Source organism: Pseudorca crassidens, chromosome 19, assembly GCF_039906515.1.
Source record: "Pseudorca crassidens isolate mPseCra1 chromosome 19, mPseCra1.hap1, whole genome shotgun sequence".
NCBI lineage: Eukaryota > Metazoa > Chordata > Mammalia > Artiodactyla > Delphinidae > Pseudorca > Pseudorca crassidens.
This window is the reverse complement of record NC_090314.1, coordinates 24,718,220-24,730,971: the sequence shown is the minus strand read 5'-3', so window position 1 is coordinate 24,730,971 and position 12,752 is coordinate 24,718,220. Positions and strand designations below refer to the sequence as shown.

The following is a 12,752-nucleotide window of genomic DNA, read 5'->3' as shown; positions in this document are numbered from 1 at the left end:
CCCGGGAGGCAATGCCAACTACCAGGTGTATGACAGTCTGGTGCTGAAGCGGCAACCGCAGGAGGGCCAAGCGCGGGCCAACTCGCTGCTACCTTCCACCTCGGCCTCCAGGCCCTCTCTGCACGGGAGCCAGACTGGGAAAATGAACTTACCAGCAGCAAATGGGGGCAGGGGCAGGGGGCGGCAGGGCATGGAGAGAGGAATAAAGAGCGCCAGAGTCCAGGAAACATTGGTGGTCTGTGGCTTGGAAGCGCCACTACTTCTGCCAGCCTGGGTCCCTGCGCTTGGCTTCCTGCAATAAGAAGCCAGTGTCCCCTTCTTGGCCTGAGGGTCCCTTTGGTTTAGTGGCCACAGCTCTGCCAGCAGGCCCCTCCTGGTCCTATACCATGCACTAAGTACATCTGCAGCTGCAGACTCCAAACCCCTGGTCTCTGGGCACCTCCTCTGTGTCTCAGCTGTCCCTGTCCACAGAGAGCCTCATACAAGAAGTTGCTTCCAAACTGGGAGGTTCCACATCTGGGCAGGTCCAGCTCCAGGCCCAGTGAAGGGCATGAAGAAGGCTGAGGCTCTGGACTCCAGCCAGGCCTTCAGCAGGCCTCTGAGGCCAAGGTCTTCCTAGTCTCAAGAGGGGCCAAGAGACGCAATGTGTCATTTGAACAAGTGAGTCAGCGGGCGGTGAGCGAATGAATGACCGCTCGAGGGGATGTATGCCGGCCACCGGGCCCTGTTTGACTGTCCAGGCTCAGCTTACCTGACCCTGGTTACCAGGGAATGCCACTCTGGGCCCTCCTTTTCATCCCCCTCCCTCACTGTGACCTCACCACCTGCCCCATTATGACCCAGTCTGGCTCCCAGTTAAAACTGGAGGGCAGAGGGCCCAGGCAGTCCTGGGACCAACGGCCATGGGTGAGCGAAACTACTACCGAGCCGAGCCGTTCACTGGCCCCATCCCCAGGAAATGCCAGGAGCAAGGATACTCAATTCTTCTGATCCCGGTCAGCTTCATCTTGCTCAACGTGGGGATCAACATGGTGACTATGGTCAGGGCAGGATCTGTGCAGCGCGGCTGGGGGAGCCCTGGGGTCTTGAAGGGGCTGAGGTGGGAGGGCTGCTGGGGTGTGACCGGACAAGGGTTGGATTTCAGGGCTCACCCTGCTCCCGGCCTCCCCCCTCCCCTTCTTCCCTCAACTCTGGAGGCATCTGAAGAGATTCTTGCGGGCACTTTTCAATCGTATTTTCCACAAAGGTGAGTGGGCGCCGGCGTGGGTTCAGGGGATGTGGGCCTGTCCCCTTTCTTCTATCCCTGCCTTGATTCTCAGCCCCTCAGGAACCCAGGCCCTGACCCATCTCGCCTTTCCCCACAGACAAGCAAGCCAGCTGTGTAGGCACCCATCGCATGTGCATGCGCTGCTCCGTGGATCCCAAGAACCTGTGCTCAAGAGTTTCTTCCCACTTCTGCCATCGCCCAAGCTTCCTGCTCGGGCAGGTAAACCACCTTGCCTACTGCCTGCAGCGGGGCTCGGCGGGGGCGGAGCCGGCGGCCCCCCCGCCGCGGGCGAGTAAAGGAGAAGGCGGGCGGAGCGGGAGGCAAAAAGCCTACAGCACCCGGTATTCCCAGGCGGTCTCCCATCCAAGTACTAACCAGGCCCGACCCTGCTTAGCTTCCGAGATCAGACGAGATCGGGCGCGTTCAGGGTGGTATGGCCGTAGACGGGGGCGGGGGGCCGCGGGCGGCCTCTTGAGGCCCAGTTTCGCTGGCGCTGGCGCCTTAACGCCAGCCTGGCGGCCAGCCCGCCCCGGCAGGGCCCCCTCGCCCGCCCAGGCAGGGGGAACGGAGGTCTCGGGTATCGGGCGGCGGCGGAGGGTTTGGCGACCACCTCCCAGCCCAGGGCGGCCCTGACCCAGCAAACCCTTCGGCGCTTGGCGCCCCGCCCAAGATCCCGCACGTCGCTCACAGGGACGTGGCCCCGGAGGCTTCAGGGCCCGGGGCCCGCGGTCCCTTGGGCATCGGCCCTGCCCGCCCACGCGGCGCTAGGCGCAGCCCGGCCGCAGCCCGGGCCGGCCCTCCTGCCCGACAGCAGCCGGCCCGAAGCCACCGGGAGCCTCCATTGAGTCGCCACGGCCCCTCAGCCCCGGCAAGGCCACCCTTGCCCCCACACCCCCCGCCGAGCTCAGGACCCCGCCCCTGGTGGCCGGCAGGCCCGGGGAAGCGGCCCCTGCCCTCGATCCCGCTCCCGAACCCGGGAAACATTGGTGGTCTGTGGCTTGGAAGCGCCACTCCTTCTGCCAGCCTGGGTCCCTGCGCTTGGCTTCCTGCAATAAGAAGCCAGTGTCCCCTTCTTGGCCTGAGGGTCCCTTTGGTTTAGTGGCCACAGTTCTGCCAGCAGGCCCCTCCTGGTCCTATACCATGCACTAAGTACATCTGCAGCTGCAGATTCCAAACCCCTGGTCTCTGGGCACCTCCTCTGTGTCTCAGCTGTCCCTGTCCACAGAGAGCCTCATACAAGAAGTTGCTTCCAAACTGGGAGGTTCCACATCTGGGCAGGTCCAGCTCCAGGCCCAGTGAAGGGCATGAAGAAGGCTGAGGCTCTGGACTCCAGCCAGGCCTTCAGCAGGCCTCTGAGGCCAAGGTCTTCCTAGTCTCAAGAGGGGCCAAGAGACACAATGTGTCATTTGAACAAGTGAGTCAGCGGGCGGTGAGCGAATGAATGACCGCTCGAGGGGATGTATGCCGGCCACCGGGCCCTGTTTGACTGTCCAGGCTCAGCTTACCTGACCCTGGTTACCAGGGAATGCCACTCTGGGCCCTCCTTTTCATCCCCCTCCCTCACTGTGACCTCACCACCTGCCCCATTATGACCCAGTCTGGCTCCCAGTTAAAACTGGAGGGCAGAGGGCCCAGGCAGTCCTGGGACCAACGGCCATGGGTGAGCGAAACTACTACCGAGCCGAGCCGTTCACTGGCCCCATCCCCAGGAAATGCCAGGAGCAAGGATACTCAATTCTTCTGATCCCGGTCAGCTTCATCTTGCTCAACGTGGGGATCAACATGGTGACTATGGTCAGGGCAGGATCTGTGCAGCGCGGCTGGGGGAGCCCTGGGGTCTTGAAGGGGCTGAGGTGGGAGGGCTGCTGGGGTGTGACCGGACAAGGGTTGGATTTCAGGGCTCACCCTGCTCCCGGCCTCCCCCCTCCCCTTCTTCCCTCAACTCTGGAGGCATCTGAAGAGATTCTTGAGGGCACTTTTCAATCGTATTTTCCACAAAGGTGAGTGGGCGCCGGCGTGGGTTCAGGGGATGTGGGCCTGTCCCCTTTCTTCTATCCCTGCCTTGATTCTCAGCCCCTCAGGAACCCAGGCCCTGACCCATCTCGCCTTTCCCCACAGACAAGCAAGCCAGCTGTGTAGGCACCCATCGCATGTGCATGCGCTGCTCCGTGGATCCCAAGAACCTGTGCTCAAGAGTTTCTTCCCACTTCTGCCATCGTCCAAGCTTCCTGCTCGGGCAGGTAAACCACCTTGCCTACTGCCTGCAGCGGGGCACGGCGGGAGCGGAGCCGGCGGCCCCCCCGCCGCGGGCGAGTAAAGGAGAAGGCGGGCGGAGCGGGAGGCAAAAAGCCTACAGCACCCGGTATTCCCAGGCGGTCTCCCATCCAAGTACTAACCAGGCCCGACCCTGCTTAGCTTCCGAGATCAGACGAGATCGGGCGCGTTCAGGGTGGTATGGCCGTAGACGGGGGCGGGGGGCCGCGGGCGGCCTCTTGAGGCCCAGTTTCGCTGGCGCTGGCGCCTTAACGCCAGCCTGGCGGCCAGCCCGCCCCGGCAGGGCCCCCTCGCCCGCCCAGGCAGGGGGAACGGAGGTCTCGGGTATCGGGCGGCGGCGGAGGGTTTGGCGACCACCTCCCAGCCCAGGGCGGCCCTGACCCAGCAAACCCTTCGGCGCTTGGCGCCCCGCCCAAGATCCCGCACGTCGCTCACAGGGACGTGGCCCCGGAGGCTTCAGGGCCCGGGGCCCGCGGTCCCTTGGGCATCGGCCCTGCCCGCCCACGCGGCGCTAGGCGCAGCCCGGCCGCAGCCCGGGCCGGCCCTCCTGCCCGACAGCAGCCGGCCCGAAGCCACCGCGAGCCTCCATTGAGTCGCCACGGCCCCTCAGCCCCGGCAAGGCCACCCTTGCCCCCACACCCCCCGCCGAGCTCAGGACCCCGCCCCTGGTGGCCGGCAGGCCCGGGGAAGCGGCCCCTGCCCTCGATCCCGCTCCCGCACCCGGCCGCGGTGACACGCCAGAGGGGCGGGGTGGTGGTGGGGCGGGGCTTTTGTCGGAGGGAGCTGTGGAGGGACACACCGGCACACAGGTGGCGGCGCCGGGGCTGGGCGCCGGTGGGGGCGGCCAGGTGCAGGTCGAGGGGCTCGCGGGCCGAAAGGACGGCAACTGGGCCCGCGGCGGAGTCTGGGTCCGGGCCAGCCACCCCGGGAGCGTCTGGGGTGCGACTGCCTTCCAGGGCCGCCTTCTGGCCGCCTAGCCGGCCGGGCCGGCGGGGAGCGCCCCCGCCGGCGCGCGCCGTGGTGGGAGGGGCCTGAGGAGGTGGGGCCTGCAGCGCGGCCCGGCGGGGGCGGAGCCGGCGGCCCCCGCCGCGGGCGAGTAAAGGAGAAGGCGGGCGCAGCGGGAGGCAAAAAGCCTACAGCAACCGGTATTCCCAGGCGGTCTCCCATCCAAGTACTAACCAGGCCCGACCCTGCTTAGCTTCCGAGATCAGACGAGATCGGGCGCGTTCAGGGTGGTATGGCCGTAGACGGGGGCGGGGGGCCGCGGGCGGCCTCTTGAGGCCCAGTTTCGCTGGCGCTGGCGCCTTAACGCCAGCCTGGCGGCCAGCCCGCCCCGGCAGGGCCCCCTCGCCCGCCCAGGCAGGGGGAACGGAGGTCTCGGGTATCGGGCGGCGGCGGAGGGTTTGGCGACCACCTCCCAGCCCAGGGCGGCCCTGACCCAGCAAACCCTTCGGCGCTTGGCGCCCCGCCCAAGATCCCGCACGTCGCTCACAGGGACGTGGCCCCGGAGGCTTCAGGGCCCGGGGCCCGCGGTCCCTTGGGCATCGGCCCTGCCCGCCCACGCGGCGCTAGGCGCAGCCCGACCGCAGCCCGGGCCGGCCCTTCTGCCCGACAGCAGCTGGCCCGAAGCCACTGGGAGCCACCATTGAGTCGCCACGGCCCCTCAGCCCCGGCAAGGCCACCCTTGCCCCCACACCCCCCACCGAGCTCAGGACCCCGCCCCTGGTGGCCGGCAGGCCCGGGGAAGTGGCCCCTGCCCTCGATCCCGCACCCGCACCCGGCCGCGGTGACACGTCATAGGGGCGGGGTGGTGGTGGGGCGGGGCTTTTGTCGGAGGGAGCTGTGGAGGGACACACCGGCACACAGGTGGCGGCGCCGGGGCTGGGCGCCGGTGGGGGCGGCCAGGTGCAGGTCGAGGGGCTCGCGGGCCGAAAGGACGGCAACTGGGCCCGCGGCGGAGTCTGGGTCCGGGCCAGCCACCCCGGGAGCGTCTGGGGTGCGGCTGCCTTCCAGGGCCGCCTTCTGGCCGCCTGGCCGGCCGGGCCGGCGGGGAGCGCCCCCGCCGGCGCGCGCCGTGGTGGGAGGGGCCTGAGGAGGTGGGGCCTGCAGCGCGGCCCGGCGGGGGCGGAGCCGGCGGCCCCCGCCGCGGGCGAGTAAAGGAGAAGGCGGGCGCAGCGGGAGGCAAAAAGCCTACAGCAACCGGTATTCCCAGGCGGTCTCCCATCCAAGTACTAACCAGGCCCGACCCTGCTTAGCTTCCGAGATCAGACGAGATCGGGCGCGTTCAGGGTGGTATGGCCGTAGACGGGGGCGGGGGGCCGCGGGCGGCCTCTTGAGGCCCAGTTTCGCTGGCGCTGGCGCCTTAACGCCAGCCTGGCGGCCAGCCCGCCCCGGCAGGGCCCCCTCGCCCGCCCAGGCAGGGGGAACGGAGGTCTCGGGTATCGGGCGGCGGCGGAGGGTTTGGCGACCACCTCCCAGCCCAGGGCGGCCCTGACCCAGCAAACCCTTCGGCGCTTGGCGCCCCGCCCAAGATCCCGCACGTCGCTCACAGGGACGTGGCCCCGGAGGCTTCAGGGCCCGGGGCCCGCGGTCCCTTGGGCATCGGCCCTGCCCGCCCACGCGGCGCTAGGCGCAGCCCGACCGCAGCCCGGGCCGGCCCTTCTGCCCGACAGCAGCTGGCCCGAAGCCACTGGGAGCCACCATTGAGTCGCCACGGCCCCTCAGCCCCGGCAAGGCCACCCTTGCCCCCACACCCCCCACCGAGCTCAGGACCCCGCCCCTGGTGGCCGGCAGGCCCGGGGAAGTGGCCCCTGCCCTCGATCCCGCACCCGCACCCGGCCGCGGTGACACGTCAGAGGGGCGGGGTGGTGGTGGGGCGGGGCTTTTGTCGGAGGGAGCTGTGGAGGGACACACCGGCACACAGGTGGCGGCGCCGGGGCTGGGCGCCGGTGGGGGAGGCCAGGTGCAGGTCGAGGGGCTCGCGGGCCGAAAGGACGGCAACTGGGCCCGCGGCGGAGTCTGGGTCTGGAGGGCTCTGAGCCTCCATCCGCTCTGGTGCCTCGGGTCTACCGGCCCGACGCCTGGTAGCGTGACACCCCACCGGCCCACAGACGTAGCCTCCCCAGCTGTGCTCACAGCGAGTCCAACCGCAGCCTGCATCCCTCCGCGGGACACTTGGATTACTCCCGCGATCCCCACGAGGTGCGGCACCCGGCGGCCGAATGGGCTGAGATCCTGCCCTTGCGGCGGCGCCCTGTGGCCACCTCCGCCTCCCTCACGGTACTGGCCGAGGCCTCGGACCAGCGGGCCCCGGCTCCCAGCTCAGCGCTGCTCCTCCGCCCCTCTCACCTCCTGCCCGACGTCCAGGCTACCGAGCACCCTCCACCCCCGCCCACCTTCATGCCACTCAGCCGGAACCCGGGAGGCAATGCCAACTACCAGGTGTATGACAGTCTGGTGCTGAAGCGGCAACCGCAGGAGGGCCAAGCGCGGGCCAACTCGCTGCTACCTTCCACCTCGGCCTCCAGGCCCTCTCTGCACGGGAGCCAGACTGGGAAAATGAACTTACCAGCAGCAAATGGGGGCAGGGGCAGGGGGCGGCAGGGCATGGAGAGAGGAATAAAGAGCGCCAGAGTCCAGGAAACATTGGTGGTCTGTGGCTTGGAAGCGCCACTACTTCTGCCAGCCTGGGTCCCTGCGCTTGGCTTCCTGCAATAAGAAGCCAGTGTCCCCTTCTTGGCCTGAGGGTCCCTTTGGTTTAGTGGCCACAGCTCTGCCAGCAGGCCCCTCCTGGTCCTATACCATGCACTAAGTACATCTGCAGCTGCAGACTCCAAACCCCTGGTCTCTGGGCACCTCCTCTGTGTCTCAGCTGTCCCTGTCCACAGAGAGCCTCATACAAGAAGTTGCTTCCAAACTGGGAGGTTCCACATCTGGGCAGGTCCAGCTCCAGGCCCAGTGAAGGGCATGAAGAAGGCTGAGGCTCTGGACTCCAGCCAGGCCTTCAGCAGGCCTCTGAGGCCAAGGTCTTCCTAGTCTCAAGAGGGGCCAAGAGACGCAATGTGTCATTTGAACAAGTGAGTCAGCGGGCGGTGAGCGAATGAATGACCGCTCGAGGGGATGTATGCCGGCCACCGGGCCCTGTTTGACTGTCCAGGCTCAGCTTACCTGACCCTGGTTACCAGGGAATGCCACTCTGGGCCCTCCTTTTCATCCCCCTCCCTCACTGTGACCTCACCACCTGCCCCATTATGACCCAGTCTGGCTCCCAGTTAAAACTGGAGGGCAGAGGGCCCAGGCAGTCCTGGGACCAACGGCCATGGGTGAGCGAAACTACTACCGAGCCGAGCCGTTCACTGGCCCCATCCCCAGGAAATGCCAGGAGCAAGGATACTCAATTCTTCTGATCCCGGTCAGCTTCATCTTGCTCAACGTGGGGATCAACATGGTGACTATGGTCAGGGCAGGATCTGTGCAGCGCGGCTGGGGGAGCCCTGGGGTCTTGAAGGGGCTGAGGTGGGAGGGCTGCTGGGGTGTGACCGGACAAGGGTTGGATTTCAGGGCTCACCCTGCTCCCGGCCTCCCCCCTCCCCTTCTTCCCTCAACTCTGGAGGCATCTGAAGAGATTCTTGCGGGCACTTTTCAATCGTATTTTCCACAAAGGTGAGTGGGCGCCGGCGTGGGTTCAGGGGATGTGGGCCTGTCCCCTTTCTTCTATCCCTGCCTTGATTCTCAGCCCCTCAGGAACCCAGGCCCTGACCCATCTCGCCTTTCCCCACAGACAAGCAAGCCAGCTGTGTAGGCACCCATCGCATGTGCATGCGCTGCTCCGTGGATCCCAAGAACCTGTGCTCAAGAGTTTCTTCCCACTTCTGCCATCGCCCAAGCTTCCTGCTCGGGCAGGTAAACCACCTTGCCTACTGCCTGCAGCGGGGCTCGGCGGGGGCGGAGCCGGCGGCCCCCCCGCCGCGGGCGAGTAAAGGAGAAGGCGGGCGGAGCGGGAGGCAAAAAGCCTACAGCACCCGGTATTCCCAGGCGGTCTCCCATCCAAGTACTAACCAGGCCCGACCCTGCTTAGCTTCCGAGATCAGACGAGATCGGGCGCGTTCAGGGTGGTATGGCCGTAGACGGGGGCGGGGGGCCGCGGGCGGCCTCTTGAGGCCCAGTTTCGCTGGCGCTGGCGCCTTAACGCCAGCCTGGCGGCCAGCCCGCCCCGGCAGGGCCCCCTCGCCCGCCCAGGCAGGGGGAACGGAGGTCTCGGGTATCGGGCGGCGGCGGAGGGTTTGGCGACCACCTCCCAGCCCAGGGCGGCCCTGACCCAGCAAACCCTTCGGCGCTTGGCGCCCCGCCCAAGATCCCGCACGTCGCTCACAGGGACGTGGCCCCGGAGGCTTCAGGGCCCGGGGCCCGCGGTCCCTTGGGCATCGGCCCTGCCCGCCCACGCGGCGCTAGGCGCAGCCCGGCCGCAGCCCGGGCCGGCCCTCCTGCCCGACAGCAGCCGGCCCGAAGCCACCGGGAGCCTCCATTGAGTCGCCACGGCCCCTCAGCCCCGGCAAGGCCACCCTTGCCCCCACACCCCCCGCCGAGCTCAGGACCCCGCCCCTGGTGGCCGGCAGGCCCGGGGAAGCGGCCCCTGCCCTCGATCCCGCTCCCGAACCCGGGAAACATTGGTGGTCTGTGGCTTGGAAGCGCCACTCCTTCTGCCAGCCTGGGTCCCTGCGCTTGGCTTCCTGCAATAAGAAGCCAGTGTCCCCTTCTTGGCCTGAGGGTCCCTTTGGTTTAGTGGCCACAGTTCTGCCAGCAGGCCCCTCCTGGTCCTATACCATGCACTAAGTACATCTGCAGCTGCAGATTCCAAACCCCTGGTCTCTGGGCACCTCCTCTGTGTCTCAGCTGTCCCTGTCCACAGAGAGCCTCATACAAGAAGTTGCTTCCAAACTGGGAGGTTCCACATCTGGGCAGGTCCAGCTCCAGGCCCAGTGAAGGGCATGAAGAAGGCTGAGGCTCTGGACTCCAGCCAGGCCTTCAGCAGGCCTCTGAGGCCAAGGTCTTCCTAGTCTCAAGAGGGGCCAAGAGACACAATGTGTCATTTGAACAAGTGAGTCAGCGGGCGGTGAGCGAATGAATGACCGCTCGAGGGGATGTATGCCGGCCACCGGGCCCTGTTTGACTGTCCAGGCTCAGCTTACCTGACCCTGGTTACCAGGGAATGCCACTCTGGGCCCTCCTTTTCATCCCCCTCCCTCACTGTGACCTCACCACCTGCCCCATTATGACCCAGTCTGGCTCCCAGTTAAAACTGGAGGGCAGAGGGCCCAGGCAGTCCTGGGACCAACGGCCATGGGTGAGCGAAACTACTACCGAGCCGAGCCGTTCACTGGCCCCATCCCCAGGAAATGCCAGGAGCAAGGATACTCAATTCTTCTGATCCCGGTCAGCTTCATCTTGCTCAACGTGGGGATCAACATGGTGACTATGGTCAGGGCAGGATCTGTGCAGCGCGGCTGGGGGAGCCCTGGGGTCTTGAAGGGGCTGAGGTGGGAGGGCTGCTGGGGTGTGACCGGACAAGGGTTGGATTTCAGGGCTCACCCTGCTCCCGGCCTCCCCCCTCCCCTTCTTCCCTCAACTCTGGAGGCATCTGAAGAGATTCTTGAGGGCACTTTTCAATCGTATTTTCCACAAAGGTGAGTGGGCGCCGGCGTGGGTTCAGGGGATGTGGGCCTGTCCCCTTTCTTCTATCCCTGCCTTGATTCTCAGCCCCTCAGGAACCCAGGCCCTGACCCATCTCGCCTTTCCCCACAGACAAGCAAGCCAGCTGTGTAGGCACCCATCGCATGTGCATGCGCTGCTCCGTGGATCCCAAGAACCTGTGCTCAAGAGTTTCTTCCCACTTCTGCCATCGTCCAAGCTTCCTGCTCGGGCAGGTAAACCACCTTGCCTACTGCCTGCAGCGGGGCACGGCGGGAGCGGAGCCGGCGGCCCCCCCGCCGCGGGCGAGTAAAGGAGAAGGCGGGCGGAGCGGGAGGCAAAAAGCCTACAGCACCCGGTATTCCCAGGCGGTCTCCCATCCAAGTACTAACCAGGCCCGACCCTGCTTAGCTTCCGAGATCAGACGAGATCGGGCGCGTTCAGGGTGGTATGGCCGTAGACGGGGGCGGGGGGCCGCGGGCGGCCTCTTGAGGCCCAGTTTCGCTGGCGCTGGCGCCTTAACGCCAGCCTGGCGGCCAGCCCGCCCCGGCAGGGCCCCCTCGCCCGCCCAGGCAGGGGGAACGGAGGTCTCGGGTATCGGGCGGCGGCGGAGGGTTTGGCGACCACCTCCCAGCCCAGGGCGGCCCTGACCCAGCAAACCCTTCGGCGCTTGGCGCCCCGCCCAAGATCCCGCACGTCGCTCACAGGGACGTGGCCCCGGAGGCTTCAGGGCCCGGGGCCCGCGGTCCCTTGGGCATCGGCCCTGCCCGCCCACGCGGCGCTAGGCGCAGCCCGGCCGCAGCCCGGGCCGGCCCTCCTGCCCGACAGCAGCCGGCCCGAAGCCACCGCGAGCCTCCATTGAGTCGCCACGGCCCCTCAGCCCCGGCAAGGCCACCCTTGCCCCCACACCCCCCGCCGAGCTCAGGACCCCGCCCCTGGTGGCCGGCAGGCCCGGGGAAGCGGCCCCTGCCCTCGATCCCGCTCCCGCACCCGGCCGCGGTGACACGCCAGAGGGGCGGGGTGGTGGTGGGGCGGGGCTTTTGTCGGAGGGAGCTGTGGAGGGACACACCGGCACACAGGTGGCGGCGCCGGGGCTGGGCGCCGGTGGGGGCGGCCAGGTGCAGGTCGAGGGGCTCGCGGGCCGAAAGGACGGCAACTGGGCCCGCGGCGGAGTCTGGGTCCGGGCCAGCCACCCCGGGAGCGTCTGGGGTGCGACTGCCTTCCAGGGCCGCCTTCTGGCCGCCTAGCCGGCCGGGCCGGCGGGGAGCGCCCCCGCCGGCGCGCGCCGTGGTGGGAGGGGCCTGAGGAGGTGGGGCCTGCAGCGCGGCCCGGCGGGGGCGGAGCCGGCGGCCCCCGCCGCGGGCGAGTAAAGGAGAAGGCGGGCGCAGCGGGAGGCAAAAAGCCTACAGCAACCGGTATTCCCAGGCGGTCTCCCATCCAAGTACTAACCAGGCCCGACCCTGCTTAGCTTCCGAGATCAGACGAGATCGGGCGCGTTCAGGGTGGTATGGCCGTAGACGGGGGCGGGGGGCCGCGGGCGGCCTCTTGAGGCCCAGTTTCGCTGGCGCTGGCGCCTTAACGCCAGCCTGGCGGCCAGCCCGCCCCGGCAGGGCCCCCTCGCCCGCCCAGGCAGGGGGAACGGAGGTCTCGGGTATCGGGCGGCGGCGGAGGGTTTGGCGACCACCTCCCAGCCCAGGGCGGCCCTGACCCAGCAAACCCTTCGGCGCTTGGCGCCCCGCCCAAGATCCCGCACGTCGCTCACAGGGACGTGGCCCCGGAGGCTTCAGGGCCCGGGGCCCGCGGTCCCTTGGGCATCGGCCCTGCCCGCCCACGCGGCGCTAGGCGCAGCCCGACCGCAGCCCGGGCCGGCCCTTCTGCCCGACAGCAGCTGGCCCGAAGCCACTGGGAGCCACCATTGAGTCGCCACGGCCCCTCAGCCCCGGCAAGGCCACCCTTGCCCCCACACCCCCCACCGAGCTCAGGACCCCGCCCCTGGTGGCCGGCAGGCCCGGGGAAGTGGCCCCTGCCCTCGATCCCGCACCCGCACCCGGCCGCGGTGACACGTCATAGGGGCGGGGTGGTGGTGGGGCGGGGCTTTTGTCGGAGGGAGCTGTGGAGGGACACACCGGCACACAGGTGGCGGCGCCGGGGCTGGGCGCCGGTGGGGGAGGCCAGGTGCAGGTCGAGGGGCTCGCGGGCCGAAAGGACGGCAACTGGGCCCGCGGCGGAGTCTGGGTCTGGAGGGCTCTGAGCCTCCATCCGCTCTGGTGCCTCGGGTCTACCGGCCCGACGCCTGGTAGCGTGACACCCCACCGGCCCACAGACGTAGCCTCCCCAGCTGTGCTCACAGCGAGTCCAACCGCAGCCTGCATCCCTCCGCGGGACACTTGGATTACTCCCGCGATCCCCACGAGGTGCGGCACCCGGCGGCCGAATGGGCTGAGATCCTGCCCTTGCGGCGGCGCCCTGTGGCCACCTCCGCCTCCCTCACGGTACTGGCCGAGGCCTCGGACCAGCGGGCCCC

The 12,752-nt window shown here is 68.2% G+C and overlaps 7 non-coding genes across 7 annotated transcripts; all 7 read right to left on the bottom strand.

The window, feature by feature from the left end:
- Positions 1 to 1,593: 1,593 nt before the first annotated feature.
- On the bottom strand, positions 1,594 to 1,712 carry LOC137213192 (5S ribosomal RNA). Its single transcript, XR_010937834.1, has one exon. It is a non-coding gene; the product is annotated as a 5S ribosomal RNA (ribosomal RNA).
- Positions 1,713 to 3,614: 1,902 nt separating this feature from the next.
- Positions 3,615 to 3,733, bottom strand: LOC137213191 (5S ribosomal RNA). The gene has a single exon (XR_010937833.1). It is a non-coding gene; the product is annotated as a 5S ribosomal RNA (ribosomal RNA).
- A 938-nt stretch (positions 3,734 to 4,671) lies between these two features.
- On the bottom strand, positions 4,672 to 4,790 carry LOC137213621 (5S ribosomal RNA). Its single transcript, XR_010938256.1, has one exon. It is a non-coding gene; the product is annotated as a 5S ribosomal RNA (ribosomal RNA).
- A 938-nt stretch (positions 4,791 to 5,728) lies between these two features.
- On the bottom strand, positions 5,729 to 5,847 carry LOC137213620 (5S ribosomal RNA). Its single transcript, XR_010938255.1, has one exon. It is a non-coding gene; the product is annotated as a 5S ribosomal RNA (ribosomal RNA).
- A 2,703-nt stretch (positions 5,848 to 8,550) lies between these two features.
- LOC137213190 (5S ribosomal RNA) lies at positions 8,551 to 8,669 on the bottom strand. Its single transcript, XR_010937832.1, has one exon. It is a non-coding gene; the product is annotated as a 5S ribosomal RNA (ribosomal RNA).
- A 1,902-nt stretch (positions 8,670 to 10,571) lies between these two features.
- Positions 10,572 to 10,690, bottom strand: LOC137213189 (5S ribosomal RNA). The gene has a single exon (XR_010937831.1). It is a non-coding gene; the product is annotated as a 5S ribosomal RNA (ribosomal RNA).
- Positions 10,691 to 11,628: 938 nt separating this feature from the next.
- Positions 11,629 to 11,747, bottom strand: LOC137213619 (5S ribosomal RNA). The gene has a single exon (XR_010938254.1). It is a non-coding gene; the product is annotated as a 5S ribosomal RNA (ribosomal RNA).
- Positions 11,748 to 12,752: the final 1,005 nt, after the last annotated feature.